The sequence below is a fragment of the Harpia harpyja genome, chromosome W (genome assembly GCF_026419915.1).
Source record: "Harpia harpyja isolate bHarHar1 chromosome W, bHarHar1 primary haplotype, whole genome shotgun sequence".
NCBI classification, from domain to species: domain Eukaryota; kingdom Metazoa; phylum Chordata; class Aves; order Accipitriformes; family Accipitridae; genus Harpia; species Harpia harpyja.
In genome coordinates, this window is record NC_068968.1 from 12,793,998 (window position 1) to 12,809,881 (window position 15,884).

The following is a 15,884-nucleotide window of genomic DNA, read 5'->3' on the forward strand; positions in this document are numbered from 1 at the left end:
GGGGTTTTTTCCTCTCCTCCCTGCCTGGAGAAGTTTCATTTCCTGTTGTGGGGGGGTGTACTGCCACAAACATGCAGATATCTTAAAATCTATACGCACAGACATTGAAATCCTTCCTGTATCTATCACACAACAGAAGCTACCCTTTGACTGGGGGACTGGAAAATAAATCAAAACACACATTCAAATTTAAGTCTCAAATTTGCTTGCACTTTTCACCAGGAACATGCTGCACATTACGATGGTATTGCTAGTATCACTTCTTTTAAAAGCATATGTACAGGAAAATGTAAGCACACAGATGGCCAGTGTTGCTCTGAATGCACACTGTGGGACCCTAGCCCACTATAGGAACTAAATTAAAATGTTGACTTAGAAATGAAGGGTCAAATTTAGTTCAGTCAAGTTCACATTAAAACAAGTGTGAAATCAGTGGAACCAGTCAGAAAAGCAAAGTGGAATGAGATGCAAAGTATATAAAAATAATATCTATCTGTTCTTAATCATTAAATACTCTATGTGAAGGGAACCGTATTTCTCCTGCCCAAATAATGGCCACCCAGAATCTGTAGGTTAGCAAGGTTAATACAGAAACACATTAATGGATCATGATGGAGATGATTTGAAAGCTCTTCCGTGCATACCTAATAAGTACTTGCTATTTCTAACTTACCTATGTGTGATTTAGGATTTCATTATTTGTAATGCAATCTAATTAACGTTTACATATCTGCCATTGAAGATTATCTCTGTTATTTGTTTTAATTTGCATGCTACCTGTTTTTGGCAAAATAACTTTCATGTCCTCAGATGTGATCATTAGGTGTCGTGGTCGAGACGGACAAACGACAAGTACGCATTCTTATAGTACAAGCAAAGAAGGTTTTCTTATTACTACAAGCCAGCAAATTTATACCCATTATACTTGTTACCTTGTACATATGTCTGTCCCTTATTGGTCAAAAAGTTGTCAGAAGTTGTTTTTCTCACCCCTCATTGGGTGACTTTTTCAGGTTCCTTATCACAACTGCAAATGGTCAACACATTCCTTAAACTTAGTTTCCCAGGCATGCTTCTCATCCTTTCTTGTTCTCTCACGGGAACACTGCAATCTTGTCAAGGTCAATATCCTCCCCAGGCCCCTCGGTCCAGCTGAGGTCCTCCACAATTCCCCCTTTTTGTTTTTGCACCAAATATGCCATGTGAATTGTCCGCTGCAGGGCCCTTTGCAGCAAGGACAGCACACATGGGAGGATGCTCAATACAATTATAATAATTGCCAATATTAATAATCCTGTTTTCAATACTCCTTTTAACCACCCTCCAATCCCCCATTGAGAGAACAAGCCATCCAACCCAAAAAACCCAACATCTTCTGTCAGCTTCTGCACCTCCTTTCGCAGCTGTTGGATACCCTGGGACACTGACACCGGATGATCTGATAGGTTCATACAACACATACCATTAAGGTTTTCACAACTGTGGCCATGGGCCAACAATAGAAGATCAATAGCTGCTCTGTTTTATAGCGTAGCATGGCATATAGAATCTATATCTAGCAATAATCCAGAAAGAGCTTGTGATGTAGCATTGCTTTGCGTGCTTAGCCAGCATCCCTCTTGGCCCGTAGCATTTGCAGGCGTTACCCATACGTTCATCTTGGGCTGCGATGGTACCCATATTGCAACCACTACTCTGAGGAGACTGCAGCAGGCGATGACACTTCTAAGTAGGGTTTTACCAGTCGTGCCGGCACCCATCGCGGTCCAGTATCTGTGGAGACACAAGCATAACCTCGACCCCAGGTTAATAAGTCACAAGGTGCAGACCATTGACCCATCTGCAGGTCCCGTATCTGAACCTTAACCCCAGGGGTCACACCCGATATACTTGTCAATGACCCAAAATGACGCAGCATTGGTGATTATTGAACATCATCAGTGACCTGCAAAAAATTTAATACATACGTGGCCTTGTTAAGTCGAGCCTCCGGGCCCTCACCCATCATTCCCCCTTTTTGTTTTTGAAGCATATGCTTTAGAGTTCCATGGGCGCGCTCTACAATGCCTTGTCCTGTGGGAGAACAAGGGATACTGGTGACATGGGTAATTCCCCAAAGCTGCAAAAAGGTAGTCACCTTGGTAGAAAGATAGGCTGGACCGTTGTCAGTCTTAATCTGCTGAGGTACACCAGCCACAGAAAACGCTCGTTGCCAGTGTCAAATAACATCCCTGGCAGCTTCACCTGTATGAGCGGTGGCAATAACAACAGAAGAAAAAGTATCAATAGACACATGCACATATTTCAACTGCCCAAACTCAGGAATATGTGTCACATCAGTGTGCCAGATTTGCAAGGCTTGAAGGACTCTAGGGTTGGTTCCATAATAATGAGGTACATGGTGGCCCTGACAGTCAGGGCACGCGGCGACGATGGCATGAGCCTCAGAGTTCGACAATCGAAATTGCCACTTTAAGGCCTGATGTCCTTGGTGAAAAAAACGATGAGCTTCGATCGCCTGTTGTCTCACATTTGGTACTGGACCTATTGCCACCCCCGATATGAGAGCATCTGCACGAGCATTCCCTTCCACAATAAAACCAGGCAAGCTTGTGTGGCTTTTAATATGCATGACATAATATGGGGAGCGGCGTTCCTGAATCTCCATCCATAACAGCTTCAACACCCCAAATAACTTTTCATTTCCCACCTGACCAAGCACAGCCTTATCCAATCTTTGAACCAAACCCGCCACATAAGCTGAATTGGTGACAATGTTTACAGGATCTGGAAAATGTTGAAACACCATCACCATTGCTCGAAGTTCTACAACTTGAGGGGAGCCTTCTTGCTGTTCTATCTTCTGTTGCCGTTGCTGGCCATCATGCCACACAATGGCTGCTTTTCCTGTTTTTCCTGAACCGTCAGTGAACACCGTGGGACCAATCACCGGCTCTGATTGACTTAGTTGCTTTTGTGCAAAGCGTATTTGACTTCCCATTTTAATTAATGGATGAGAGGGAAGATGATACCCAATTTGCCCAGTATAATTTGCCAAGGCTGCTTGCAATGCGGAGCTATTAGCGAGACACCATTCAAAATAATTGGTTTTAACAGGCACAGTGATACATTCCGGGTCCCTGGCTATCAATTCCATACATCGAACTCAGGTCTTCATGATAATTTGGGCTAAAAGCTCAAAAAGACCTGGGGCGGTTTTGTTTGGTCTGAATGGTAAGAAGGCCCATTCTAACACATGCAATGGATCCGGCCAATCAGAATTCCATTGTGCGATCATGGCAAAAGGTACCAATTTGTCTATTAATACAAAAACCTGAATTGAAACTGTCAGATCAATTCTCCACACATGTCTATTCACAATTGCTTGCTCTACTTCTGTAATTACTTGTTTTGCCTCAGGGGTTAATGCCCGTGGTGCAGCAATATCTGTATCACCCTTCAATAAATCCAAAAGTGGCTGTAATTTCGATGATGGCAACCCTAAATAGGGTCGAACCCAATTGATCACTCCGGCCAATTTTTGTACATCATTTAAAGTTTTTATCTCCAATTGTAACTGAATGGGTTGTGGCGCGACTGTCTGATTTAATACTTTCATACCCAGATACAGCCACGGCTGTTGATGCTGTACCTTTTCAGGTGCAATAACTAGGCCTAATCGCTGTAGTGAATCATGTGCTGTGACTTCCATTTCGCTTAACATCTGTTGAGATGGAGCGGCTAACAAAATGTCATCCATATAATGATAACAATAACATGTTGGGAATGCAGCACGAACTGGACTTAAGGCCTTTGCCACAAACGGTGGGAGAATTTTTCATTCCCTGAGACAAAACTTTCCAATGATACCTTTTCGCCGGCTCACTGTTGTTCACTGAGGGTACAGTGAAAGCAAACTTCTCCATATCAGGTATGGCTAAAGAGATGGTGAAAAAACAGTCTTTTAAGTCCATTACAATAATTTCCCATTGCATTGGAATCATAGTTGGAGAAGGCAACCCTGGCTGCAATGCCCCCCATGGTTGCTATTACCTCATTAATCTTTCGTAAATCATGCAATAGCCTCCATTTTCCAGATTTCTTTTTGATCACAAACACTGGTGTGTTCCATGGGCTATGAGAGGCCCCAATATGTCCTGCGGCCAATTGTTCTGCAACTAAAGATTTCAAGGCGAGGAGTTTTTCTTGATTGAGGGGCCACTGATCCACCCACACTGGTTTATCTGTTAACCAGGTCAGTGTCAGTGTCGGGCGCTCCACGCCCTGCAGCACAGTGGCCCCTATGAAAAATCCGTGGTAAGACGCACCCCCCATTGATCCAACACATCTCGACCCCATAAATTAAGTGGCAAAGTGGTGACATATGGCCTCACAGTGGCTTTCTGTCCCTCTGGGTTGCTTATTAGCACAGGTTTTGCTGCAATAAAACTATTTGAAACTCCACCTACACCCAACACTCCTTCCGCATTTACAACCAATGGCCACGAGGAGGGCCAGTTACGCTGCGCTATGATGGTCATATCAGCCCCAGAGTCCAGCAAACCTATCAATTTTATCTGTGATGGGGATGCATTTGCCATAGTGAGGGTACAGGTCATTTCTGGCCTGCTTTCCGTAATGCGTTGCGACCAAAATACCTGCGGCTTTCCAGTGGACCCAAAACCTTGAGTATCACGAATTACCTGTTCTGTTGCAGGCACACAGCTCATAAATGGTACGAGTTGAGCAATTCGTGTGCCTCCTTTTATAGTGACTGGAGGGGTTGCAGTAGATACTATTGCACATATTTGCCCATGATAATCAGCATCAATAACTCCCACATGCACCATTAACCCTTGCAAAGTACTACTTGATTGTCCTATTAGTAAGGCACTTAATCCTTTACCAATCGGTCCCCAGGCTTCCAGGGGCACTTTATGCACTCCTTGGGTAGATAAAGTTACTGTGTGGGCGGTGCATACATCCATCCCAGCTGCTCCTTGGGTTTGTCCCCGTAACTTGTCACAAAGGCTTGTGGTGTCTGTGCTGGCTGTTGTACCAGAAAGGGGTTGCTGGAGTAGTAGGGCATTTGTGTCTGCACGCACCCCTTCGCGCTCTTTCTGCCGTTTCCCGACTGGAGGGGTTGACCGTTAGCATGAAATTTAGATTTACATTGCTTTGCAAAGTGTCCCAGCTTTCCGCACTTAAGACATGTAGCTGCTCCCACGGCCACCTGCTCGGCTCCTCCTTTTCTATTTTTAGCGGGACAGTTAGCCTTGACATGTCCAGTCTGCCTGCAGCAGTAACATTTCTGATTAGACATATACATTGCAGACATAGCTGTAGCTAATGCAGATGTTTTGTGTTCAACAGAGCCCACCTTTCCGCAAACCGTAATCATCGCTTCTAGGGTTGGATCCCCAGGGAGCATCTCAATCACCTTTTGACAATCTGCTTTAGCATTGTCACGGGCTAACTGTTTTACCAGCATTTCTCGTATATGTGCATCAAATACCTGCCGCTCTATAGCCCCCATCAGTTTCTCTACAAATGACAGAAACGGCTCTTTAGCCCCCTGTTTAATCATGGTATATCTTGCCTTAGGCTCCGCCAGCTCGGCCGTTTGGAGCAAAGCTTCTACACCAATAGTCTTTACTTGCTCCAATACAAGCGGATGCCATTGAGCCTGATGTTGAGGATTATTAAATTGACCAGTCCCAGTCAGAACATCAGCTCCATTACCATAACGTGGATCGGTTTGTGAAAGCTGCAAATTGTGTACTGCTTGCATCTCTGCTCTCTGAGTCCAGATACTACGAAAAATGGCGCATTGCACAGGTTGGAAAATAATTTGAGCAATTTGAGCAATATCATAAGGTGTCATTTCTTCCATAGTTAATAGGCGTATTAATTGCATAACTGCGGGGGAGTTGGGACCATATTGCGCAGTTGCCTTTTGTAAATCCTGTATAACTTTCCACGAATATGGTCTATGTTCATCCATTATTCCTTGTCCTGGATCACCCCATACCACCAGGAAAGCCATCACCCCAGTCCCCCTTAAATTCGTTTCACCGGAGTTGCCTGCTGTTACAGGAACGTTAATTTGCTCGGATAGGTCCCAATTTCCTTCTTGCAGAGCTCGAGCTTTCACCTGCTGCCAGAATTTCAGGGGGTTGTGGGGACTGACAGTAATTCGAGCCGGCGGAAGGACCCAGGGCTGTCCTCGGCAACGTGAGCCTCCCTGTAATTGTCCCTCCTTCGGTGTTCCCGCAGACCCCCCAGGTTCAGGATCCCCCATATCATTGTCCATGGGATCATCCCAATCCTCTGATGTTTCGGCTGGCAGAGGGGGGTACAGGCATGAGGTCCCCTGTTCCCCTCCCCGCGCCCGGGGGGGGCTATTCATCCCTTCTCGATCCTCTGAATCAGGCGGCAAGGTGGGGGGCAGACGGGTTAACCGGCGCCTCTGCCGTTTCAGCGGGGCATACGTCACTACCAGGAAGCAAGTCCTGGGGCCGCTTATATGTTCTATTTTTAATAGTCTGAGGATGTCCTGAGGGCTGCTCATCATCAGAGTCATCAACGAAAGGGTTCTTTTGTCGGCCCCGTGGCTTTGGCTGCCCTGCGCGCTTGTCAGAGGACTGGGCAACAGACCCCACGTCCTCTGTGGGAGAGGACTGTCCTCCCCCCACGATAGGGACGTCTGGCTCCTTCATCCTATCCCTTTGTTCCTTAATGTCTTTGACGGTTTCAAGGAGCTGGCGCCACGTCGTCAGGAGGCTGGCTGCCTCCTTAGACCCTCGGGACGCACCGTCAAACAGCTTGTCCCCGAGTCCTTGCCACACAGGCACACTAAATGCAGTCACTGTATCTGCTTTATATCCGTGTTGCTTGCCCCATAAGAGCATTTTCCGCAACATCAACTCTTCTACTTTAAGTCCTCTCTTTTGCAATATTACTTTCCACATATTTACAGTTCCGGCGTCCTCTTTACTGAGGGTCCCACCCATGTTCCTGGCAGCTCACCTGCTTATCTCCAGGTGTCAAGTATCGGTCCGGACTAGCAGCTCTTCCCGCCGCTCTCAAGCTATGCCGGGCTCTGTCTCCACTGCTCTCCTCACAGTCACAAGCATTATTTACAGCATCACGTCGGGGTCACCAATTGTCGTGGTCGAGACGGACAAACGACAAGTACGCATTCTTATAGTACAAGCAAAGAAGGTTTTTTTATTACTACAAGCCAGCAAATTTATACCCATTATACTTGTTACCTTGTACATATGTCTGTCCCTTATTGGTCAAAAAGTTGTCAGAAGTTGTTTTTATCACCCCTCATTGGGTGACTTTTTCAGGTTCCTTATCACAACTGCAAACGGTCAACACATTCCTTAAACTTAGTTTCCCAGGCATGCTTCTCATCCTTTCTTGTTCTCTCACGGGAACACTGTAATCTTGTCAAGGTCAATATCCTCCCCAGGCCCCTCGGTCCAGCGGAGGTCCTCCACAATTAGGAAATATTCTGTCAAAGACAACAGTTGTCAGAGCAACCTCGGAAGTCCTGGGAGAGACCGAGAGCATCACAGATGCTTCAGAATGGATTTACTTCTGTAATAGACTGGTAACAGTGGTCATGATGGTAGCACAGTAACAAAATTCTGAATTATTTGTCCATTATTATGCCCAGCCCTGAAAAGCATGTCCTAACTCTGACTCATGGCCTTGCAAAAAGCAGGCTGCAATGTTCTAGTTATTTATGCTTGGAAGTCTTCTGTAGATTTTAATGAGTTAGGAGCCTTCAATCTGCAGTGCCATAAGCTGCCTTCAGGTGTTCAAGTATATACAACCAGCTCTTAGATACTCCTATGGAATTTAAGAATGCCAGTACCTTAGTGGATATATGCAGAATCTTTCAGGCTTGCCTCTTTGTACATAAAAATTCTAAGGGCCTGGCCTTTATTGGCATATTTTTTATGTTTCAGCTTTTATGGGGAGAAAGGCAGTCATATATTTCACCATTATGAAATATTAATAACTGGAAATAAAACATCATTGTTATATAAAAATTTCTATCATCTCTTGTGTTATAGATGCTCGTGACAAATTGGAGGAGCCAATTTGTATTAAATAACAAGATCGAATTTATTAGCAAGCGATAAGAGAGCAAAACAGCGCTGGGCGGCCGGGGAGACAATGCTCCGCCAAAGGCTCGCGCCGAAAATGGGGAAGAGTCCCTTTATTTATACAGTTTCTAGCTCCTGTCTACGTGGCGGCTGGTATCTTCTGCATTGTGTGTGCGCTTGCACCGTCAGTTGCTAGGTGGTCGTAATCTGCCTTCTGGTGGTCGCTGGGGATGAAGGCCGAAGTCTTCCTCAGCTGTCCTTTAGGTGACCTGAGTCTCACTCATGCTCTGTAAAACGTCTCTTTACATTCGTTAATCATCAGTACGCAATTGTTTACCTAGCCAGATATTGTGGTGTTAGATAAGCGAAGAATGTCTCTACCCCCACGTGCGATTTCATGAACAAAGTTAACCAGTTCATTACAATCCCCCCTTTTCTATTTTATCCTGATTTTGTTCATTAAATCGATCCAATGCTTCTTTTGCCGGCCGAGGACAGGAGTAATTCCTCCGTCCCTGATTTGTTCATATTGCTTCCGTAGCAGCATTAAGTGTGCAGCTTCCAAGCGCCCTTTAACAATAGCGATTAACCTGATAACTGGCTTGAAGCATATCCCACAATGGGCTGACTTCGGGTGCAAGAGTCGAGGGTTTGATTTTTTTTTTTTGTTGATACGCCCGGGGTGTTATTTCCAGTGACGTTTATGTTAGGAGAGATTGTAACAGTATGTACAATACTGTTACTATCATCTTCCTCTGCTATGACTAGATTTGGTCCGATCGCTGAAGGAGGAGAAAATTTGGCTGTTTCTTTTCTTATTTGAAATAGGCCACCCCTATCAAATCCATGTTCCCAGACTCTTACCCCCCAAGTTTTCCCAGTTGTCCACACAGCTTGGTCCTGGTTCAATACTGTTAGGTGTAATAGGTTACAATTTCCTGCCGTTATCACAGTTCCGTCTAAAGAATGCATCGGCTGAATGCACCCCGAGGGTCCCCCATTGCACAGAAAGATATTTATCTGGATTCTTAACAGCCCAATATCCTGTAGTTATTGTCTCACAGCCCCAATATCCACAATAAAAGTGACCAGGGTAATTGCAATACTCTCGTCCAGGGTTAGAGCTTGGGCACCAGTAGACTGCTCTTTGGTTAGGTTTTCCCCAATTGTTGTTACAGGTATCTGTCATATAGATTCTTAATAAATCACAAACCGTTACTTCAAACCTCGGGGGACCCGCCGTGATGTTTTCTTTTATTATGTTTGAATCATCTACTCTGGTCAAGGTTCACCTATAGGGCTGATGGGGGTTCTCGTCCCCACAGGCAGGTTTCGCCAGCATCGGTAACAGACTTATTATCCACATACCTAGATATAAGATTGAGAAAAGTGGTGTGGTTTTGTCCTTTCTATAAGCATTTCCAAATTTTTGACATTTAATTTGGTTTGTGGTTTTATTCCCCGAGGGAGATAAGAAACTTCGGAGTGGCCCTGAGGTTATTGGGTTTGGGAGTTGTGAGTCAAGGGGCCTCGTGTGCCATTTCTGGAGGTGGTTCATCAACCTCAATCCCCACAGCAGTACGCCTCTGCCTTCTCCTCCTCCTACTCTGTTGCTTAGAGCAGCGAGGTGTATCATCTTCTCGGCAGCAGTCGTATTTTTCAGGGGAACCTCCTTTGTCATATTTAGTCAACCTTGACTTATAGCTCTCTCAGCTCTTATCTTTCACCTCCCAAACTCCACACCTCACTCTGGCCACGGTCCGTCTGCAGGTTATATGCACGATTTCGGCCTTTGTTGGACAGGGCTCATTTGTATGGAAACAACACTTCTTGGGGTTGTTGACGCGGAAGTCACGGACACTGCACACAATCAATATGATCAAGCAGATGCCACTTTATTGCCAAGATAGCTCGGTTTATATGTTCATTCTAGTTACTGTTCACGCATAAGCAAATTAGAGATTGGTTAGCATGAGCTGTCCACGCGCCTAGTTACACCTAATGATTGGTTATATCAACACTGTACACGCGCATAAACATAAGGCATAATTGGTTGTATTAACTAAAACATGCGAAACTTGTCTCAGGCTAATTGGTCAAGATAAGCTGCGGAATTGAGGTTCTTTGCCAAGTTCCCTTTATCGTGGAATGCGCACCTGTGTTCTTCTAATTGGCATCTTTCTTTTTTTGTCTTCTTGTTTATTCTGTTCAAGGCCTTCTAAAGGCGTCTGGAATGCTCTTACTACCGTTAGCTAAATATGTGTCCACTAGCAAAGCGTCCTTGAAGCCTGCTGCCTACAAAACATCCTTGGCTCACAAATTGATCAATTCTATCGAGTCTGGATTGTTCACTATGTGCCCATTACTTTCCAAGTATCCCACAAATCCCTCTTTTTGTTTTTGAACAATCCAGACTTTAGCCATTGCATTCTGTACCATCCTTCCTAAACAACTGAGTATACAAGGGATAATTAATAAAAAGACTACCAATACTAACAAAACAATTCCCAATATTTTTAACAGATCTCTTATCCATCCCATAATTCCCCAATGGGTAAACAGCCTGTCTAACCATCCCAAACCATCACTAACCTGCAGTTTTTGAACTTGGTCCTTCATCATTTGTATAGCTTTATGGATCGATTCAGAGTGATCAGATAAATCCATACAACACATTCCATCTAAATCTTCACAACCATGACCATGTGCTAGCAATAGAAAATCAATAGCAGCTCTATTCTGCAACATTGCATGCCGTCTTGCACCGCAAACTCAGCCCAGCAATCGGTAGGTGCCAGCTTTACATGGGCGTCCCCATGGAGGAAACAATGGCCTTGCCGTACACCAGCCCGATGCTCTTCGGAAAATCCCGGTCTTTATACATTTGCAGAGGAACGGATTTCAGCACACGTGGCCAGCGGGTGCCAAAATCCGCCTCGGTTGCAACATGGGGAGCCTATGACGCATGCGCTCGCTGGCCAGGCGCGCTGCACGAGTCATAGCCATCCTGTCTATTGGTTCATGGGTTTTGTGATGCGGTTGCAATGCACTGAGAATCTTGACCTGTTATGTTGGTCAAGGTGACCTACAAGATCTATGAACACAATTAATTAAACACAGTAAAAGCAACATTACACCTAATAAAATATACAAGAATAAAAGAAACCCCGATTTTTAACAAAGATACAAACCAACTCCTAAGTCCCCATCCCGCAGTTAAATGCTCTAAGCCGAAATGACAGCTTTCTTAATTGCGTTAAAGCTCTTGCAGCTCCTTCTTGCCTCTGCAGTTCTGTTATCTTGTTTATTAATTGCTCCACTGTCCAAGTTCCTCATGTCCGTTGTTTTTCTGGTGGTTCAAAGTCCTTTCATACTGCAGCTGTCACGTACTCTGGTCCACTCATGCTAACTGCGGCCTACTTATGCTAACTCCAAATAATCAGGCTCAAAGAAATGTCCCCCATTTTCCATGAAATCTCCCACAATTCCCCCTTTTTTTTTTTGTGCAAGCCAAGTTACATGAAATGCTTTTGCACTCATACGTTCAACTATTTTTATGATACGTGGTACAATCATTACAACTGCTAATATTAAAATTAAAATAACTAAGCCATGCATAAGCAAATCTTTCAACCATCTCGTAATTCTTAAACTTGTTAGTCATCTACTTAACCCTGTGTTAGTTATCGTGAGTCTTTTACTGGGAATCATATTGATATCAGGTGTTAGTAACGTAAGTTGTCCGAGGCTACATGGCCTCCTGTTAAGTTTCGATGGAATTCACCCTCACGCTCTATCCCCACAAATTAAAAACATCCCTGCAGGTAAAGCAGCTGGAATAGAAAAAAAAAAGCATGATATTCTGGAATAGATATAGTTACACCAAGCTGTAGCATTTCTATATACAGGCAAAATAGCATTTACATTCTGACCCTTTCGAGTGGTGTTATAGGTGTAATTAAACATCACACAGGCATTCATGATGACTGATCCTAACATCTCTAACTCTTGAGGTTCTTGCATTACTTGAGGCAGGTGTGCATACACACCCTCCCAATTATCGACACAGGATTGTGGGTTAGTACAAAGGGAAAATTCAGGCATTGGATCTGGCCAGGTGTCTAGAGGTAACCCCACCAAAGAGGTAGAAAAAGGGTTTTCAGGGGTAGCGACAGAAAGATATATAGCTTCTTGATGCGTTATGTTCGTCAAAGTTACCCATACATTCTGTTTTGGTTGTTGGATCATCCATTCTTCACTTATGTGTGTCACCCATAACAGGTCAAATGCAGCAAGGAGGAGGAAAGTGGGGGGGGGGGGGAAAGGGGTGCATCAAAGGATACGGTTGGCGGTTTTTCTCGCTTCACAGCAGCTTCCTGATTCTGTAGGGTTTCCTTTAAGCGTACGGTTAGGGAGGCTTGGGAACTGTCAGATGGCTGATTAATATCGGCAGTCCCAGGGAGTGGAGCAGAAGTCAAGGGCACAGGAGCAGGTGGACAAGCTCCAAAAGTCTCTCTCGCTGCATTATGTTTTTCTCCCCGCGTTTTTCCTTCGCTTGTGGTGGGAGAGAGAGCAGCAAAAGCAGATGCAGACGCTTTACGATCTGCTTTCATTAATTTCCATAAAGTTGTAAGACCTTTAACTTCTTTAGACCCGTCACTAATTTCATCCCATAGGGAGGTTCCGATAGCTTCCCAGGTACTAAGCTCAAAAGCTGTACCCACACTAATTAAAAGGTTTCTGTTCAATGCTTTAAAAGCTAAATCTTGACTGAGTTGCAAAACTTCTATGGCAAATTGTGCCTGCCATCCTGAACTGGCATAAGGACCCGCCCCCAATAACATTTGAGCTTGCACTCCAAACAAAGGATCCCCGTTCTGTCGTGGGATAGCGGCTGCATTTTCACAGGTCGCTTGCCAGTTTTGATAAAATTGGATCTGCTGGGATGGAAGCAGTAACATTTGCACAATCATTTTAACATCGTATGGTGTCAATAAATGTGCAGAAAATACATGTTGAATAATAGATTGACTGTATGGTGATTTTAACCCATATTGAGTGACTGCTGCCTTAGCTTCTTTTAAAACTTTCCAGTCTAACGTTTCCCAAACAGGACCCCCATGTGCCCCTGCCACAACTGGAAACACAGATGGAATAATTTCGCCTTCAATTAAAGCATCTCTGATTACCCCCTTCCATCTTTTTGCCGGATCTCCCACCCCACTCCCTGTTAATAAGGTCACCGGAGGTGGCTGTGGCAAAGGAACCACGGCACCGATCTCACCCGATACGTCCTGGGAAACACAAGGATTCATTGGAGATGGCTGTGGGAACGACGAAAATCCTGCGTTGAAGGGTGGTGGAGGTGCAGGAAAAGTTGAAGACACCGGCTTGGACTTCACCGATGGCTCCAGGCAGGCTTCAAGAGTCTCTAGCCTTTGTAACAGTTCCTTTAGTTGCGGATCCCCCGAACCTATTGCCCGTTCCTCCTTTCCCTCGAGCGGGGATGGGGGAGTGGATGGTGGCAGTGGTGGATACAGGGATGAGGCAACTGGTTTAGGTGATGGAGGACGAGAATTAGAGACTAAGTTGTTTTCCGTCTCTTCTGCTGGTAGTAGTGGAAATTCTGCCAGGCTGTCGGCTTTTTCCAAAGGCTGATCTCTGGGCTCTGGATCTGCTACCGCAGATTTCCTGACTGCACTAGCCCCTGCGCCGGATACACGGGCCGGAACAACGGCTGGAATTTGTGGTGGCGCAAAGGTGAAGCTCGCTTGGGATGGCATCCCTTGTGGCCCTTCAGGCTGCAGTGCGGCAAAAGCAGAAGCTACTGCCGAACATTCAGCTTTCATATCTTTTAAAGTTTCTATAATTAACTTCCACATGGTGGAATATCTGCTCGCCTCTTTTGAACCCGAACTTATGTTATGCCATAATTCTTGCCCTATCTTTTCCCAAGTAGGAATGGCAAAAGCATCTCCAAAGGTAGGGAGTAAGCTTTTTTCTCTTGCCCATAGTAGCAGGGCTTTCAGGGTAGACGAGTCATAACTTAATCCTCTCGTAGAGAGCATATGTTGGAGGAGCTTAACCACTGCTGCCTCTTCCTTGGACATAGTGGACCCCATCTCCTCCCCGGCCGCTCGCCTGATCAGGGCGAGATTCCCACGACGGTACCGGTACCGTTTGTTTTTTTTTTCCCGAGTGCCGGGGCAGCACTCACCTATGGCCGGCTTCCGCACCCTCTCTCCGTCGGTTCCTGTCGTAGAATTCAACACCGATCCGAGGGTCCCTGTTCGGGTGCCACTTGTTGACGCGGAAGTCACGGACACTGCGCACAATCAATATGATCAAGCAGATGCCACTTTATTGCCAAGATAGCTCGGTTTAGATGTTCATTCTAGTTACTGTTCACGCATAAGCAAATTAGAGATTGGTTAGCATGAGCTGTCCACGCACCTAGTTACACCTAATGATTGGTTATATCAACACTGTACACGCGCATAAACATAAGGCATAATTGGTTGTATTAACTAAAACATGCGAAACTTGTCTCAGGCTAATTGGTCAAGATAAGCTGTGGAATTGAGGTTCTTTGCCAAGTTCCCTTTATTGTGGAATGCGCACCTGTGTTCTTCTAATTGGCATCTTTCTTTTTTTGTCTTCTTGTTTATTCTGTTCAAGGCCTTCTAAAGGCATCTGGAATGCTCTTACTACCGTTAGCTAAATATGTGTCCACTAGCAAAGCGTCCTTGAAGCCTGCTGCCTACAAAACATCCTTGGCTCATAAATTGATCAACTCTATCGAGTCTGGATTGTTCACTATGTGCCCATTACTTTCCAAGTATCCCACACGGGGTTTATGCCTTTGGCAAAGATATCCCACCACTTTTCTCTACAGAGTTTACACCTGTAACATACAAAAGGACAACATATACAGTTAGGATCTTTACAAAAGATAGTCTCACTCATACGCTTTTCTTCGGAACTTAATTTTCAAGCTATCAGGGTCTCTGGTCGCCTCCCAGTGAGAACTCTGAATTGGTTCTTTGATTCTGCTTGCATGAGACCACCTTCTTTTGGCAGTCCGGACTGCAGTATCTGTAGTAAACAAAACAAGAAAGGACCCCTCCCACCTAGGAGTGAGAGAGGATTCTTTCCAGGCTCTGATTAATACCATATCACCTGGTTTCACCGAATGTATAGATATATCTAGGGGTGGCCTCTGTACCACCATTCCCTTCTTTCCTAAATATTTCACCTCCTCTTCCACAAACTGTAGTTTCGACCGTGATACCTTGAGGCCTTGAAGGCTCAAGGAATTTAACAACCGTATGCTTTCTTTTCTGACTGCCTCCTGATTTTCTCCTGCCAACAGTAAGTCATCCACATACTGTACTAGCACGACCCCATCTTGCAGCCGGTATTCCCGTAGAATCCTTTCTAGGGCTTGTCCAAATAAGTTTGGGGATTCCGTAAACCCTTGGGGGAGTACAGTCCACCTTAACTGCTGTCTCCTATGAGTGTCTGGGTCTTTCCACTCAAAGGCAAAATAATCTCTACATTCCTCCTTTAGAGGGCATGACCAGAATGCATCCTTAAGATCTATTACACTATACCATTGGTTCTCGGGCCCCAATTGACTCAACAGGGTGTGTGGGTTTGCCACTACTGGGAACCGGCTGACAGTTCGTTTATTGATTTCCCTTAAGTCATGCACCAACCGATAGCTACCATCGGATTTTTTTACTGGTAAAATCGGGGTAT

General features: G+C 45.0%; 1 long non-coding RNA gene across 1 annotated transcript; it reads right to left on the minus strand.

Annotated features, from left to right (window-relative positions):
• Positions 1 to 881: 881 nt before the first annotated feature.
• Positions 882 to 7,488, minus strand: LOC128136205 (uncharacterized). Its single transcript, XR_008233286.1, has 3 exons — positions 7,030 to 7,488; positions 2,138 to 2,244; positions 882 to 1,773 (listed from the first exon to the last, which is right to left on the minus strand). It is a non-coding gene; the product is annotated as an uncharacterized LOC128136205 (long non-coding RNA).
• Between the last annotated feature and the right edge of the window lie 8,396 nt (positions 7,489 to 15,884).